The sequence below is a fragment of the Scyliorhinus canicula genome, chromosome 12, assembly GCF_902713615.1.
Source record: "Scyliorhinus canicula chromosome 12, sScyCan1.1, whole genome shotgun sequence".
Lineage (NCBI taxonomy): Eukaryota > Metazoa > Chordata > Chondrichthyes > Carcharhiniformes > Scyliorhinidae > Scyliorhinus > Scyliorhinus canicula.
Window position 1 is genome coordinate 104983971 of NC_052157.1, and position 18263 is coordinate 105002233.

An 18263-nucleotide genomic window follows, 5' to 3' on the forward strand; every position below is an offset into this window, starting at 1 on the left:
TCCGGTTCTTCCCCCTCAAGCCGGCTCGCCTCATCCTCCTCCAAACCCCCCCTCCCTCTGTCTGATCTCCGCTCCCCTCCCCAAGGTCTGTCCCCTCCCCCCCAAAATCTGTCTCCCTCCCTCCCCCCAAATCTGTCCCCCTCCCCCCCCCCAAATCTGTCCCCCCCCCCCCCAAGGTCTGTCCCCCCCCCCCCCAAGGTCTGTCCCCCCCCCCCCCAAGGTCTGTCCCCCCCCCCCCAGGTCTGTCCCCCCCCCCAAGGTCTGTCCCCCCCCCCCCAAGGTCTGTCCCCCCCCCCCAAGGTCTGTCCCCCCCCCCCCAAGGTCTGTCCCCCCCCCCCCAAGGTCTGTCCCCCCCCCAAGGTCTGTCCCCCCCCCCAAGGTCTGTCCCCCCCCCCCCCAAGGTCTGTCCCCCCCCCCCAAGGTCTGTCCCCCCCCCCCAAGGTCTGTCCCCCCCCCCAAGGTCTGTCCCCCCCCCCAAGGTCTGTCCCCTCACCCCCCAAGGTCTGTCCCCCCCCCCCAAGGTCTGTCCCCCCCCCCCCCAAGGTCTGTCCCCCCCCCCCCCAAGGTCTGTCCCCCCCCCCCCCAAGGTCTGTCCCCCCCCCCCCCAAGGTCTGTCCCCCCCCCCCAAGGTCTGTCCCCCCCCCCCCCAAGGTCTGTCCCCCCCCCCCCAAGGTCTGTCCCCCCCCCCCAAGGTCTGTCCCCCCCCCCAAGGTCTGTCCCCCCCCCAAGGTCTGTCCCACCCCCAAGGTCTGTCCCCCCCGCCCCAAAGGTCTGTCCCCCCCCAAGGTCTGTCCCCCCCCCAAGGTCTGTCCCCCCCCCAAGGTCTGTCCCCCCCCCCCAAGGTCTGTGTCCCCCCCCCCAAGGTCTGTCCCCCCCCCCAAGGTCTGTCCCCCCCCCCAAGGTCTGTCCCCCCCCCCCAAGGTCTGTCCCCCCCCCCAAGGTCTGTCCCCCCCCCAAGGTCTGTCCCCCCCCCCAAGGTCTGTCCCCCCCCAAGGTCTGTCCCCCCCAAAGGTCTGTCCCCCCCCAGGTCTGTCCCCCCCCAGGTTTGTCCCCCCCCCCAAGGTCTGTCCCCCCCCGCAAGGTCTGTCCCCCCCGCAAGGTCTGTCCCCCCCCCAAGGTCTGTCCCCCCCCCCAAGGTCTGTCCCCCCCCCCAAGGTCTGTCCCCCCCCCCCAAGGTCTGTCCCCCCCCCCCAAGGTCTGTCCCCCCCCCAAGGTCTGTCCCCCCCCCCAAGGTCTGTCCCCCCCCCAAGGTCTGTCCCCCCCCCCCAGGTCTGTCCCCCCCCCCAAGGTCTGTCCCCCCCCCCAAGGTCTGTCCCCCCCCCCCCAAGGTCTGTCCCCCCCCCAAGGTCTGTCCCCCCCCCCAAGGTCTGTCCCCCCCCCCAGGTCTGACCCCCGTCCCCCCCCACGAGGTCTGTCCCCCGTCCCCCCCTAGAGGTCTGTCCCCCGTCCCCCCCCTCGAGGTCTGTCCCCCGTCCCCCCCCCTCGAGGTCTGTCCCCCGTCCCCCCCCCTCGAGGTCTGTCCCCCGTCCCCCCCGAGGTCTGTCCGTCCCCCGAAGTCTGTCCGTCCGTCCCCCCCGAGGTCTGTCTCCCCCCCCCCCGAGGTCTGTCTCCCCCCCCCCCCCCCCCCGAGGTCTGTCTCCACCCCCCCCCGAGGTCTGTCTCCATCCCCCCCCCCGAGGTCTGTCCCCCCCCCCGAGGTCTGTCCCCCCCCCCGAGGTCTGTCCCCCCCCCCCGAGGTCTGTCCCCCCCCCCCGAGGTCTGTCCCCCCCCCCCCGAGGTCTGTCCCCCCCCCGAGGTCTGTCCCCCCCCCCCCAAGGTCTGTCCCCCCCCCCCCCGAGGTCTGTCCCCCCCCCCCCGAGGTCTGTCCCCCCCCCCCCCCGAGGTCAGTCCCCCCCCCCGAGGTCTGTCCCCCCCCCGAGGTCTGTCCCCCCTCCCGAGGTCTGTCCCCCCCCCCGAGGTCTGTCCCCCCCCCGAGGTCTGTCCCCCCCCCAGGTCTGTCCCCCCCCCAAGGTCTGTCCCCCCCCCCCAAGGTCTGTCCCCCCCCCCAAGGTCTGTCCCCCCCCCCCAAGGTCTGTCCCCCCCCCCCAAGGTCTGTCCCCCCCCCCAAGATCTGTTCCCCCCCCCCCAAGATCTGTCCCCCCCCCCCATGATCTGTCCCCCCCCCCCCCAAGGTCTGACCCCCGTCCCCTCCCCCGAGGTCTGTCCCCCGTCCCCCCCCTCGAGGTCTGTCCCCCGTCCCCCCCCTCGAGGTCTGTCCCCCGTCCCCCCCCCTCGAGGTCTGTCCCCCGTCCCCCCCCTCGAGGTCTGTCCCCCGCCCCCCCCCTCGCGGTCTGTCCCCCGTCCCCCCCCTCGAGGTCTGTCCCCCGTCCCCCCCCTCGAGGTCTGTCCCCCGTCCCCCCCCTCGAGGTCTGTCCCCCGTCCCCCCCGAGGTCTGTCCGTCCCCCGAGGTCTGTCCGTCCGTCCCCCCCGAGGTCTGTCCCCCCCCCCGAGGTCTGTCTCCGCCCCCCCCCCCCGTGGTCTGTCCCCCCCCCCCGAGGTCTGTCCCCCGCCCCCCGAGGTCTGTCCCCCTCCCCGAGGTCTGTCCCCCCCCCCCGAGGTCAGTCCCCCCCCCCCCCGAGGTCTGTCCCCCCCCCCGAGGTCTGTCCCCCCCCCCCGAGGTCTGTCCCCCCCCCCGAGGTCTGTCCCCCCCCCCCCCGAGGTCTGTCCCCCCCCCCCGAGGTCTGTCCCCCCCCCCCGAGGTCTGTCCCCCCCCCCCCCGAGGTCTGTCCCCCCCCCCCCGAGGTCTGTCCCCCCCCCCCGAGGTCTGTCCCCCCCCCCCCCGAGGTCTGTCCCCCCCCCCGAGGTCTGTCCCCCCCCCCGAGGTCTGTCCCCCCCCCCCGAGGTCTGTCCCCCCCCCCCCGAGGTCTGTCCCCCACCCCCCCCGAGGTCTGTCCCCCCCCCCCGAGGTCTGTCCCCCCCGCCCGAGGTCTGTCCCCCCCCCCCCCGAGGTCTGTCCCCCCCCCCCCGAGGTCTGTCCCCCCCCCCCCCGAGGTCTGTCCCCCCCCCCCCCCGAGGTCTGTCCCCCCCCCCCCGAGGTCTGTCCCCCCCCCCTGAGGTCTGTCCCCCCCCCCGAGGTCTGTCCCCCCCCCCCCCGAGGTCTGTCCCCCCCCCCGATTTCTGTCCCCCCCCCCCCCGAGGTCTGTCCCCCCCCCCCCCCGAGGTCTGTCCCCCCCCCCCCCGAGGTCTGTCCCCCCCCCCCCCCGAGGTCTGTCCCCCCCCCCGAGGTCTGTCCCCCCCCCCGAGGTCTGTCCCCCCCCCCGAGGTCTGTCCCCCCCCCGCCCCGAGGTCTGTCCCCCCCCACCCCCCGAGGTCTGTCCCCCCCCCCGAGGTCTGTCCCCCCCCCCCGAGGTCTGTCCCCCCCCCCCCGAGGTCTGTCCCCCCCCCGAGGTCTGTCCCCCCCCCCGAGGTCTGTCCCCCCCCCCCCGAGGTCTGTCCCCCCCCCCCCCCCGAGGTCTGTCCCCCCCCCCCGAGGTCTGTCCCCCCCCCCCGAGGTCTGTCCCCCCCCCCGAGGTCTGTCCCCCCCCCCCGAGGTCTGTCCCCCCCCCCCCCGAGGTCTGTCCCCCCCCCCGAGGTCTGTCCCCCCCCCCCCGAGGTCTGTCGTCCCCCCCCCCCGAGGTCTGTCGTCCCCCCCCCCCCGAGGTCTGTCGTCCCCCCCCCGAGGTCTGTCGTCCCCCCCCCGAGGTCTGTCGTCCCCCCCCCGAGGTCTGTCGTCCCCCTCCACCGAGGTCTGTCCCCCCCCCCCCCGAGGTCTGTCCCCCCCCCCGAGGTCTGTCCCCCCCCCCCCCGAGGTCTGTCCCCCCCCCGAGGTCTGTCCCCCCCCCCGAGGTCTGTCCCCCCCCCGAGGTCTGTCCCCCCCCCCGAGGTCTGTCCCCCCCCCGAGGTCTGTCTCCCCCCCCGAGGTCTGTCTCCCCCCCCCGAGGTCTGTCTCCCCCCCCCGAGGTCTGTCTCCCCCCCCCGAGGTCTGTCTCCCCCCCCCGAGGTCTGTCTCCCCCCCCCGAGGTCTGTCCCCCCCCCGAGGTCTGTCCCCCCCCGAGGTCTGTCCCCCCCCCGAGGTCTGTCCCCCCCCCCGAGGTCTGTCCCCCCCCGAGGTCTGTCCCCCCCCCCCCCCGAGGTCTGTCCCCCCCCCCCCGAGGTCTGTCCCCCCCCCCCGAGGTCTGTCCCCCCCCCCCCCCGAGGTCTGTCCCCCCCCCCCCCCGAGGTCTGTCCCCCCCCCCCCCGAGGTCTGTCCCCCCCCCCCCCCGAGGTCTGTCCCCCCCCCCGAGGTCTGTCCCCCCCCCGGGGTCTGACATCTCTTCCCCCACCCCGCGAGGTCTTTCTCCTCTTTCTTCCCCCCCCGAGGTCTGTCCCCTCTTTCCCCCCCCCCCCCCCCCCGAGGTCTGTCTCCTCTTCTTCCCCCCCCCCCCCCCGAGGTCTGTCTCCTCTCCCCCCCCCCCCCAAGGTCTGTCTCCTCTATCCCCCCCCGAAGTCTGTTTCCCTCCCCCGTCTGTTACCCCTCCCCCGTCTGTTACCCCTCCCCCGTCTGTTACCCCTCCCCCCGTCTGTTACCCCTCCCCCCGTCTGTTACCCCTTCCCCCGTCTGTTACCCCTTCCCCGTCTGTTACCCCTCCCCCCGTCTGTTACCCCTCCCCCCGTCTGTTTCCCCTCCCCCCGTCTGTTTCCCCTCCCCCCGTCTGTTTCCCCCTCCCCCCCGTCTGTTTCCCCTCCCCCCGTCTGTTTCCCCTCCCCCGTCTGTTTCCCTCCCCCCGTCTGTTTCCCTCCCCCGTCTGTTTCCCCTCCCCCGTCTGTTTCCCCTCCCCCCGTCTGTTTCCCCTCCCCCCGTCTGTTTACTCCTCCCCCCCCCCCCCCCCCCCCCCCCGCGTCTGGTTCCCCTCCCCACCCCCCCCCCCCCGTCTGGTTCCCCTCCCCACCCCCCCCACCCCCGTCTGGTTCCCCTCCCCACCCCCCCCCGTCTGGTTCCCCTCCCCCCCCCCCCCCCCCCCCGTCTGGTTCCCCTCCCCCCCCCCCCTCCCGTCTGGTTCCCCTCCCCACCCCCCTCGTCTGGTTCCCCTCCCCACCCCCCTCGTCTGGTTCCCCTCCCCACCCCCCTCGTCTGGTTCCCCTCCCCCCCCCCCTCGTCTGGTTCCCCTCCCCACCCCCCTCGTCTGGTTCCCCTCCCCACCCCCCTCGTCTGGTTCCCCTCCCCCGCCGTCTCTTTCTCCTACTTTTCCCACTCTTCTCTCCCCCCTCCCCCCTCGCCATCTGAGTTATACATTTATTCTACAGTCGGGTTTAGCTTTGTTCTTATAATGTTCTCGCCTTCATAATCTTCACAAGTTTGTAAATGTACATGTAGCCTGGACTGGCCATCTCAAATCTTGCTCAAATGCCATTTAGTAACTCCTGTGGACAGCTTTCTGGAACCCTTCATTTGAATCACTTGTGTCAAACTGAAAGATCTCTGGAATGGGATCAGCAGAGCTCTGTGCGTTTGATGAGCAAAGTGTATTTTTGAAAGGAGCATTCCCACTAATTCAGTAATGTGCTTTCCCTCGGAAAATTGCTGCACTGAGGAAAGCTAAGAAACAATGAGAATGACGACAAAATAATTAACCATTTTGTTAGCTCTACAATGAGTTGTGATTGTGCACTAAAAGGCCATTGATAAATAAAGCATACTGCATGTCTTTCATTGCAGTGTTAATGGAAGCCTTCTTGTGACACTAATAAAGATTATTATTATTATTCCTCCCCATTAACCCCAGGTTTCTTTTGAAGTTACTTAGTAAAACTGCAGTTGGCAGTTTGATATAAAGTGGAATAATTCCACGTTGTGTGTCCAACTTTCTATTGATCTCAGCAATCGTGTTTATTCACTACATAATGAAGATCATGTTTTGCATCAGGAGATCTTGCGCTTTGTAAAGATGAAATGCAGTCTGTTTTCCTGCAACAGTTCTTCATTTTGTGGAGATGCCTATATGCTTTGTAGTGTTTCTCAGTGACCCCTTTTAATATAGTTTTATGATTGTTTGTTTGAGGTAGTGTGAGATCGGGGCATTTGTATGCAATTCATAAGATCATAAGAATTTGGAGCACGAGTAGGCGATTCAGCCTCTCGATCCTGCTCTGCCATTCAGTAAAATCATGGTCGATCTGATCCTGGCCTGAATTCTATTTTTCTAATGCTCCCCCATAACTCCTGACCCTGTTATAGATGAAAAAAATCTGTTTTATTTATCCTTGAATATATTAAATGATCCAGTATCCACTGCTCTATGGGGAAAAGGCTTCTAAAGACTAATGACCGAAGTGAAGAAATTTCTCCTCCTCTCCCTCTTATTTTGACACAGCACCCGAGGTCTAGATTCTCCCAAGAGGGAAAACATCCTCTCACCTTTGAGCCTCCCTTAGAATCCTATGGTTGAATGAGTTGTCCTCTCATTCTTCTAAACTCCAATGAGTAAAGGCCCAACTTGCTCAGTTTTTCCTTGTAAAATAATCCCTTCATTCCAGGAATCAGCCTAATTAATCTCCTCTAAACTTCTTACAGTACAAAAAATCCATCCTTAAGGAGACCAGAACTCTGCACAGTACCCCAGGTGTGGTTTCACCAATGCCCTGTACAGTTGTAGCAAGACTTCCTCACTTTTATACTCCCTCTTGCAATAAAGGTAAATATTCAATTTGCCTTCTTAATTAGATGCTGTATCTGGATTGGATTTGTTTATTGTCACGTGTACCGAGGTACAGTGAAAAGTATTTTTCTGCGAGATGCTCAACAGATCATTAAGTACATGGGAAGAAAAGGGAATTAAAGAAAATACATAATAGGGCAACATAAGGGATACAATGTAACTACATAAGCACCTCCATCAGATGAAGCATACAGGGTGTAGTATTAATGAGGTCAGTCCGTAAGAGAGTCATTTAGGAGTCTGATAACAGCGGGGAAGAAGCTGTTTTTGAGTCTGTTCGTGCGTGTTAACATCTGCATGTTAACTTTCTGTGACTCATCTACCAGGACACCCAAATCCCTCTTCCAAAAAAAATTTGTACTGCAGAATTCCTCTCAAAGTAGACAACTTCAGATTCAGGTAACTTAACAATTCATCCCAATTTTTAAGAAGATCCTCATTTTCCAATTTAATTTGAGGCATGTGAAATTCACAGTCATCTGGATTTGGTTCGTCACCTTGAGTTAGAATCATTAAAACGTCCTTTTTCTCTCCTACCCTTTCCAAGTACCTTTTAAGCATATTCACATGACACACTCGATGAGTCTTCCTTTTATCTGGTGTTTTTACCAAATAATTCACCTCACTTAATTTCCTTTTAATCTGATACGGTCCACAAAACCTAGCTTTTAAAGGCTCACCTACCACTGGTAACAACACTAAAACCTTATCCCCACTGGCAAAACTATGAACTTTGGATTTCTTGTCTGCTACCCCTTTCATCACATTTTGTGCAACTTTCAAATGTTGTCTAGCCAATTCATCTGCTCTATTTAATCGTTCCCTAAAAATTGACACGTAATCCAATAGTGTAATTTCCTATTTCTCACGCACCAATTTTTCCTTAATCAATTTAAGTGGTCCTCTTACCTCATGACCAAAAATTAGTTCAAAAGGACTAAATTTGGTAGACTCATTAGGTGCTTCCCTAATTGCAAACAATACGAATGGAATTCCTTTATCCCAATTCTGTGGATAATTTTGACAATACGCCCTCAACATTGTCTTTAATGTCTCATGCCACCTTTCTAACGCTCCCTGCGATTCTGGATGATACACAGTTGATTTAAATTGTTTTATTCCTAAGCTATCCATAAATTCTTTGAATAACTTTGAAGTAAAATTCGATCCTTGATCCGATTGAATTTCTGTGGGTAGTCCATATCTAGTAAAGAATTTAAGTAACTCCTCCACAATCTTCTTAGCTGTAATATTACGTACTGGAATGGCCTCTGGAGGTAGACACATCCATTATAGTCAAAAGATATTGATTCCCACTTTTGGTTTTAGGAAACGGTCCTACACAATCAATTAGGACCCTTTTAAAAGGTTCCTCAAATGCTGGAATGGGTATTAAAGGCACTGGTTTTATTACTGCTTGAGGTTTCCCTATCACTTGACATGTGTGACATGATTGACAAAATTTAACTACATCTTTATGTAGTCCAGGCCAATAAAAATGTTTCTGGATTTTAGCTTGAGTTTTCCTTATTCCCAAATGACCTCCCACTGGTACCTCATGTGCAACTCGCAATACCTCCTTTTATACCCGACCGGCAATACTACTTGATGAACTTCTGCCCACTTTTCATCTGCCTGCAGGTCTTCATTTTCTCATCAAGACAGCACTTTTACGGTACTAACACTCTGCTATACTCTCAGATTCCTCTTCCGTATATGCTTTCTGATATATCTGTTTTATTCCTACATCTTTCTGTTGTAACTCCGCCAATTTTCCTGAACTAAAAATATCCGCCTTATCCTCCACCTGTTCTTGTTCTTTTTCAACCATCTGATCAAAAATAATTTCTGATAATTGCACTTCAACTTCATCTTCACTCTTTGATTTCTCCTCTTGTCTTAACTTGTGACTTTGCGACCTTGTTACTACACAATCCGGAAAAATCCCAGGATATTTGTCCTTCAACCCTTCAGTTGTCTCTTTTTCCACTGGCTTATCAACCACAGTAGGCATCACTCCCACCTGCGATCCAGCTATATCATTACCCAAGATAAACTGTATTCCTGGACAAGATAGTTTCTCTATTACTCCTACTACCACTTCACCACTCTTCACTGGACTTTCCAACCTTGTCTTATGTAATGGAACACTGCTCCTCTCACCCTGAATTCCACATATTACCATCTTGTCTGGCAACATTCTTCCCAAACTACATAACTCCTCATCTCTTACCATTAAAGATTGACTAGCTCCCGTATCTCTTAAAATTGTGACTTCTTTAGCTGCTCCTCCTGATACACATGAGTAAACTTTACCCACACAAGTAAATTCTTTGAAGAGATCTGGCACCTTCTTATCAATCACCTCTTGATCAGGCTGTAAAATATTTTGCACCTCCTTCGCTTCACTTGGGCTTTCCTTTAGCACATTAACAAGCCCCACTGTCTTATCCTGTTTTACCACATCAGCCTTCCCAGTGATTTTCTTCAACCACCAACATTGTGACTTTACATGGCCTAGTTTATTACAGTGAAAACATTTGATACTTTTCATCTCTTTTCCACCCTCCTGGATTTATTTTTTAATCTGAGGTACACTCTCTTTATTGTCTCCCATCAGATCACCTTTACCTTTACCACTTGAGTATTTCTCATATCCTCAGTTTCTATCCCTCATGGGCTGAAACTGATGTCAGGAACCAAACTTTGATTTATGAACTGATTCATAATCATCTGCTATTTCTGCTGCTAATCTCGCAGTTCTAACCCTCTGTTCTTCCACATGAGTTCTCAGTACATCAGGAATTGAATTTTTAAACTCCTCCAAAAGTATAATTTCTCTGAGAGCTTCATACGTTTGGTCTATTTTCAAAGCCTTTATCCACCTATCAAAATTACTCTGAGCCTTTCAAACTCCATGTATGTTTGACCAAATTCTTTCCTTAAATTTCTAAACCTTTGTCTGTAAACTTCAGGCACTAGCTCATATGCACTTAAGATGGATTTCTTCACCTCCTCATATGTTCAAGATACCTCCTCCGGTAGTGATGCAAACACTTCACTAGCTCTACCTACCAGCTTTGTTTGAATCAGTAATACCCACATGTCCTGTGGTTATTTCATTTGTTTAGCTCCCTTCTCAAATGAAATGAAAAGGCTTCCACTTCCTTCTCGTCAAACCTTGACAATGCTTGGACATATTTATATAGATTCCCACCAAGCCTTCCACTATGACGCTCTTTCTCACTATCCTCATCACTATCATCCCACTGTACGTTTCCCTTTACGTCTGCGAATTTTAATTGACTGTCATGTTTCATGGCCATTTTCCGAAGTTCAAACTCCCTCTCTTTATCTTTTTCCTCTCTCTCTTTCTTTGTCCTCTCTCTTTCGTATTCAAGCCGCTTTAATCCTTTCTCATGTTCCATTTGTTTAATTTGCAACTGACTTTTTGCCATTTCCAATGAGTCAGACTCTATCTCAGCCAACTTTAAATGCTTAACCACCGCCATAATTACCTAATCTTTTCGCATTTCGTCAGGTAATGTTAACTGCAGCCTTTGGCTGTGGCGTTGGGGGAGTCAGGGAGATGGAGGGGTCTGGTGCGGGGTGGGGGGGGGAACATCGTGTGTCGCTGTGTGTGGACGGCCTGCTGTTGTGTGTGGCGGATCCAGAAGGGGGAATGCCGGGGGTGATGGAGCTGTTAGCGGAATTTGGGGGCTTCTCGGGCTATAAGTTAAGTTTGGGCAGGAGTGAGGTATTTGTAGTACACCCGGGTGATCAGGAGGAGGGAATTGGGAGACTCCCATTTGAGAGGGAAGTGAAGAGTTTCAGATGCTTGGGGGTGCAGGTGGCCAGGAGTTGGGGGACTCTCCATAAGCTTAATTTTGCCAGGCTGGTGGAGCAGATGGAGGAGGAATTTGGAGGGTGGGACATGGTGCCGCTGTCGTTGGCGGGTAGAGTGCAGTCCGTCAAAATGACGGTTCTCCCAGGGTTCTTGTTCCTTTTTCAGTGTTTGTCCATCTTTATCCCTGGGGCCTTTTTTGGAGGGGTGGCTAGCAGCATCATGGGCTTTGTTTGGGCGCATGGTGTTGCACGTTTTACTTGAGTGTATTACGCGTTTATTGGAGTGTATTAACACGCCTCCGTTTAAAGGCCGTGTGCTTAACACTGCTACAGCTCTGTGTGTGTAATTTCAGCTCGGAGTCGCCAGGTGCCGTATATAGACACCTCACAAGTATCTCAAGGTCAGGTTCAAAGTAATAAAACTATACACCGATTAGTAAGTTCCAACGATCAATATTTATTATACAAATATAATAAATACGCATGCACACGCTAAAGACTAATACCTATTTCTACTATTAAACGACTAAATACTTATCTAAGTGGGAACCAGCAAGGTCAGGGGACAAGGCCTTTGTTCCTTTCTGGGCTGCACCTTCTGTTCGTTACTAGTCGAATACTGTATAAGTAATGTCGGGTTCACGTAGCGAGCGTCGTTTTGGGACTTACTGAACGATGGCTGGTGCTCAACGGCTGGTGATGGAAGACAGGATCTGGAGGCTGGAGTCGGAGTCGAAACAGCAAGCCGGAGTCAACAGCGGAGCCGGAGCAAAACAGACAGAACCATGTGCGGGGTCTATCTTTATAGGGCCCCCAATGTCCGTGCCTTTTCGGGGCGGTCTTTACCTGCCATGTATCGATTGGATCATTTCCCAATCGATGTCTCACAAATCCCCTAATCTGAGGGTCTCTTCTCGATGGGTGGGGCGGTCTCTAGGGTCTTTTGTGATGGATACTTCTGGTGCCGTTTCGTCTGGGCGTCCACTCAAAGTATCCATTCAAAACCAAATGTTGCTATTGTGTGTGCCCAGATCTGGATTGCCTCATTACTATGCAAAGCGTTTTGCTATTTACACCTTTGGTTGAGATCTTCCACCTGGCCATAAACTAGTTTTGCTACGTGCAGAATGCTAATTAGCCTTTGCAGACTGCTTGTCCTGGCTAAACTGTTTTTTCCATTTTGTTAGCCCAGTGTCCATCTTAGGTGGCTACAATGGGACCCCGAGGGTGAAGAGGGTCTTCTTGTAGCGGGGTAGAGATGGGGGGGGGCTGGCGTTACCCAATCTCTTGGGGTATTATTGGGCGGCCGGTGTGTCGATGGTGCGCGGGTGGGTGGTGGAGGGGGGGGGGCAGCGATGGAGAGAGCGTCCTGTGGAGATACAAGCCTGGGGGCCCTGGTAACGGCGCCGTGGCCGCTCCCTCCTACGAGGTATACCACGAGTCCGGTGGTGGCGGCTACCCTCAAGATTTGGGGGCAGTGGAGGCGACATAGGGGAGAAGTGGGGGGCTCGATGGAGGCTCCGTTAAGGGGGAACCATAGGTTCGTCCCGGGGAACATTGATGGGGGATTTCAGGGTTGGCATAGAGCGGGCATCAGACAGCTGAGGGACCTGTTTATTGATGGGAGTTTTGCGAGCCTGGGGGAGTTGGAGGAGAAATTTGGGCTGCCCCCGGGGAACATGTTCAGGTATCTGCAGGTAAAGGCATTTGCTAGGCGGCAGGTGGAGGGATTCCCTTCGCTTCCCGCGAGGGGTTGAGCGACAGGGTGCTTTCGGGGGTCTGGGTCGGAGAGGGGAAGATATCTGATATCTACAAGGTTATGCAGGAGGCGGAGGAGGCGTCAGTAGAGGAGCTGAAAGCTAAGTGGGAGGGAGAACTGGGGGAACAGATCGAAGACGGAACATGGGCTGATGCTCTGGAGAGGGTTAATTCTTCCTCCTCGTGTGTGCGGCTTAGCCTCATCCAATTCAAGGTGCTGCACCGGACCCACATGACTGGGACGAGGATGAGTAGGTTCTTTGGGGGTGAAGACAGGTGTGTCAGGTGCTCGGGGAGTCCAGCGAACCATGCCCATATGTTCTGGGCATGCCCGGCACTGGAGTAGTTCTGGAAGGGGGTGGCGAGGACGGTGGGATCCAGGGTCAAGCCAGGGTGGGGTCTCGCGATTTTTGGGGTTGGGATGGAGCCGGGAGTGCAGGAGGCGAAAGAGGCCGGTGTGCTGGCCTTTGCTTCCCTAGTAGCCCGGCGAAGGATCTTGCTACAATGGAAGGATGCGAGGCCCCCAAGCGTGGAGACCTGGATCAATGACATGGCGGGTTTCATTAAGCTAGAGAAGGTCAAATTCGCCCTGAGAGGGTCGGTTCAAGGGTTCTTTAGGCGGTGGCAACCTTTTCTCGACTTTCTGGCTCAACGATAGGGTACAGGGACAGTAGCAGCAGCAACCCGGGGGGGGAGGGAAAGGGGGGAAAGGGGGAGAAGGGGGGGGAAAGGGGGAGAAGGGGGGGGAAAGGGGGAGAAGGGGGGGAAGGGGAAAGGGGGAGAAGGGGGGGAAGGGGAAAGGGGGAGAAGGGGGGGAAAGGGAAAGGGGGAGAAGGGGGGGAAAGGGAAAGGGGGAGAAGGGGGGGAAGGGGAAAGGGGGAGAAGGGGGGGAAAGGGAAAGGGGGAGAAGGGGGGGAAAGGGAAAGGGGGAGAAGGGGGGGAAAGGGGGAGAAGGGGGGAAAGGGGGAGAAGGGGGAAAGGGGGAGAAGGGGGGAAAGGGTGAGAAGGGGGGCAAGGGGGGAAGGGGGAGGGGGAGGGGGAGGGGGGGAGGGGAAGGGGGAGGGGGAAGGGAAGGGGGAGGGGGAAGGGGAGGGAAATGGGGGAAGGGGGAGGGGAAAGGAGGCAGGGGAAGGGGAGGGAAAAGGGGGAGGGGGAGGGAAAAGGGGGAAGGGGAGGGAAAAGGGGGGAGGGGAGGGAAAAGGGGGAAGGGGAGGGAAAAGGGGGAAGGGGAAGGGGGGGACGATGACTATGTTTGTTTATTTAATTTTAATTTATTTTTAAGTTCTTTTGTTGTTCATTGGGGTTGGGGGGGTGGGGGGATGTGATACATGCGTTGATACGGTCTGGGGGTGTTACAGTTGCATTTCATTGTTTGTCGTTGTGTTTTATATTTTCTGTAAAAAATTCCAATAAAAATTATATTTTAAAAAAAGGTAATGTTAACTGCAATGTTTTTGCCAAATCTAACAGTCTGCTTTTCGTCTCTGTCCGTAAGGTACTGCGTGTGACATTCTCCACCCCCAAAAACGTCTGAGCCTCTGAAAGAGCCATTGTCCACAACACACTTGAACTCAAATACCACACCGGAAAAGCAACAAACCTACACTGTCTTTAAGTTCACGAAAGCCAATCCAATAGATAGACTTTTATCCCCCTCGAGCCCCCAAATGTTATGGGAGCGGCGTTTTCAGAACCCCAAAATGTATCATGGAGTTCAACCAACCTCTCCCTTTAATGGATTGTTGCTTTTCCAGCACACGGCTTGTTCTCCAGGTGTGGTATTACAATTATAGACACGTGGGTTTTTAAATACAAAACAATGTTTATTCCATGAATTCAACTTAACTTTTTAAATAAACATTGTAACACTTAAAGATCCCAAAACCCCAAAAATAATACAACACTAAATAATCCCTCAAAATGTTCCTTCAAACCTCCAAAAGACTTAATACCTTTAAACAGAAACACATCAGGTTAAAGACATTACTATTATGAGTTTAAATGACCCAAATGATTCAGAGATAGTCTTTCCTGGCAGAGACCACAGCAGATCCAGCTCACTGCAAACACAGACACACCCAAGCTCTTTTTCTCAAAACTGGCTTTCTCCTTTGAAACAGCTCACAGCAAACCAGCCAGGCACTTTTCAGCTGCTCTCTCTCAAACTGAAACTAAAAACAGAAGTGAGCTCAGCTCCCCCCACCCTCTGACATCACTTCAGTAATGTGAGCTGTTCCATTTCTTAAAGGTACATTGCTTAAACATCGATTTCTTAAAGGTACTCTCACATGACACTACTTGTTTTCATTTTTTATATGCTTGTAGAAGCTTTCACTGTCTGTTTTTAATGTTTCTTATTTGTTTTCTCTTTCCCATGTCTTTTTTTTTAAGTCTTCCTGGTTTGTAAGATTTTTATAATCTTCTGACCTGCCGCTAATCATTGCAGCATTATACACCTTTTCTTTCAATTTGATCCCATCCTTAACTTCCACTGATGGGACATTCTTGTAGAACTTTTCTTTCTCAATTGAATATACTTTTGATTTATGAAATATCTCTCTTACCTTTTAACCTATTTTCACATTCCACCTTAGATAACTCTGTTTTCATAACCTGCAATTGCCTTAAGACACTAGACAGACATATTGTTCCAAGATACTCTCCCAATACACTTATGAACCCATCCTCCAGGCCACTCTTTCTGATTTGATTCAGCCAATCTATATGAAGATTCAAATTCAAATTTCCAACAATTATTGAAGTACCTCTCTTGCATGCCCCTAATATTTGTTTGATATTTTCTTTTGCAGTGTAGCGACTCCCACAGTGTAGCTCCTGTCTATGACCTATAAACTACTCCTATGAGTTGCTTCTTTCCTTTGTGACTTGTTATCTCCATCCAAATTCATTTTACATTTTGATCCTCTGAACCAAGATAATTTCTCACTACTGTACTAATCTTATCCTTCATCAATTGAGCCACACATTCTTCCGAAATGTCAAAAATACTTGAATATTCAAACCCCAGCCATGGTCACTTTGCTACCATGTCTCTGTTTAGCGTATATTTCACTTTGTACTTTCGATTCACTAGTCTAAGTACGGTTCAGATGAAGATCACCCCAATGGTACAGCTCACTATTTTCCCATGCTGGTGCCCCAGAATCAAAATCCATTTTTCCCATGCCCAAACTTTGAGTCACATATTCAACTCTTTGATCTTAGTTACCCATACCAATTTGCTCAGTTCATAAGGTACACAATTTGATGTCTACTCTTCTTCCTCACCCCACCCCCTCAAGATTTTGAAAAGGAAACAGTGAATTCCAAATAGAATTCCTTGCACAGGGAATACTCCAGGTATTTTTGCCTTTATCCAATATTCCGAAAATAACATTGGGGAGGGTGGAGAGACAAGTGAATATGCATGTCCAATTCTCTAAGATAGGAAAATGAAAAATGAAATGAAAAGATATAAAGATTATGGTGCTTTTTCAGCGAAAGTAATTATTGTTCCCACCCAGGATATTCGATCAATTAAATGATCTGTGTACTGCAAATTTATAACTTCGCTTTTAACGTAAAATCAGCATAGAAATGATGCTCCAAATAGTCGCTTCCTGTGCTGTATCATTTATCAATACTAAAATTAAGAAACATCAACAGGAGTAAGTCTTGTGATTGGCAGCTCTATATCAAGTAATAATAATCTTTATTAGTGTCACAAGTAGGTTTACATTAACACTGCAGTGAAGCTACTGTGAAAATCCCCCGGTTACCACATTCCAGCACTTGTTCGGGTACACTGAGGGAGAATTCAGAATGTCCAATTCACCTAACAAGCAAGTCTTTCGGGACTTGTGGGAGGAAACTGGAGCACCCGGAGGTAACCCATGCAGACATGGGGAGAATGTGCAGACTCCGTGCAGAAGTGACCCAAGTCGGGAACCGAACCCAGGTCCCTGGCGCTGTGAAACAACAGTGCTAACCACTGTGCTACCATTCCGCCCAAGTAGAGTTTGATTTGAAATGTGCAGTCATTTATTTTTTATGAAGCAGGCTTCCTTCTGAATGAAAAATGCCTTTCTGCTTTTCGCAATGTCATCTTTCTTTTGCCAGAATATTTTCGCAGTTCTTAATCAAAACATGTGAATTATTGAGCTGTCTGATTATCTTGTATTTCAATACTTTTGGTGATCACATTAATTTGCTCTCACCTCGAACATAGATTTTCAACTGTTTCATTAGCACAATCTTGAAAAAGGGTTTTGTGAACAATTAGTCATATTTAATTCTAAAAGAATTATATAAAAGAATTAGAAAAAAATGCAGTAGTGAGTACAAGTGATATTAGCAGCTTTGTAGTCACGCTTTTTTTTGCTAAACTTAGTGAACCGAATAAGTATAACCCTACATTCTTTAAGCCATAGCATTCATCACATTGCCCAGGAGAAAACAGTGGAAAAGATGAATGTTTGAGAAGAGGAATCTATATCTGTATATATATATTCCTTTTCCAAATTATGCTTTGACAGATTCTTTTTTATTATAACATTATTCTAAAAATATTTGATGGAGGGATATTAGAATAAGCATCATCCATTTTAGATCCTGAGCAGTACCTGGTGCGTCTGGAGGATGTTACTATTTCAATTGTTGACAATATCCTTGTATATATTCAGCTGTCTTTTGCTTCTCTGTCACAACACGGTACAGCAGTTGCAAAGGTGGGGGAGCACGCCTGTCAGAGATTTGTAAATTCAGTGGCAGCACGGTAGCATGAGTGGATAGCACTGTGGCTTCACAGCGGCAGGGTCCCAGGTTTGATTCCCCGCTGGGTCACTGTCTGTGCGGAGTTTGCACATTCTCCCCGTGTCTGCGTGGGTTTCCTCCCACAGTCCAAAGTCATGCAGGTTAGGTGGATTGGCCATGCTAAATTGCCCTTAGTGTCCAAAAAGGTTGGAAGGGGTTATTGGGTTATGGAGATAGGGTAGAAGTGAGGGCTTAATGTGGGTCGGCACTGTATGTTCTTAAACCGTAGCACTGATTTTTGCAAGCGTTTCCTCAAATCAATTAATCCGATACTTAGAAGGAACACTCCTGCAATAACGAAAGGGAAAATGCTGGAAAATCTTAGCAAGTCTGGCAGCATCTGTAGGGAGAGAAAAAAAACTAACGAAACTAACGTTTCGAGTCCGATGACTCTTTGTCAAAGCTAACAGACTGTTAGCTTTGACAAGAGTGGGAAATATTTATACTGTGGAGTGAGAATGAAAGATGAGTCATAGCCACAGAAACCCAGGGAAAGTGGGTGCTATTGGCCACAGAAACCAAGGGGAAAGAGTGCTAATGGCAGTCCCCAGAGAGGACAAAAGATGTGAAAAGTCAAACAGCAGGGAAACTAACATCAGAGGATGAATTGTACGTGTGGGGGGAGGGGAAGGGGGAAGCAAAGAGGAGAAAGGGGCAGGAAAGAAAGAAATGGTAAAAGACAGTTAAAATGAAATGAAAACAAATGGGTTGAGGTGGGGCTGATCATCTGAAGTTGTTGAATTCGATGTTCAGGCCGAAGGCTGTAGCGTGCCTAACCGGAAGATGAGATGTTGTTCCTCCAGTTTGCGTTGCGCTTCACTGGAACATTGCAGCAGGCCAAGAACAGACATGTGGGCATGGGAGCAGGGTCTTTTGTTAAAATGGCAAGCAACAGGAAGGTCAGGGTCCTGAATGCACACAGACCGAAGATGCTCAGCAAAGCGATCACCCAGTCTGCGTTTGGTCTCTCCGATATAGAGGAGACCAAATTGGGAGCAGCGAATGCAATAGACCAGATTGAAAGAGGTGCAAGTGAAACACTGCTTAACCTGGAATGAGACAGCCTGCAATAACTCCTGCAATAACACTGACCTGAAGTCACACAAACTCAAAAACGTTAACTGTTATTCTCTC

At 52.7% G+C, this 18263-nt stretch overlaps 1 protein-coding gene across 2 annotated transcripts in view; it reads left to right on the forward strand.

The window, feature by feature from the left end:
• The window catches only part of eif4h (eukaryotic translation initiation factor 4h), a 117795-nt gene that overhangs the window by 202 nt on the left and 99330 nt on the right, over nt 1–18263 (forward strand). The gene's annotated exons all lie outside the window — the stretch shown is intronic.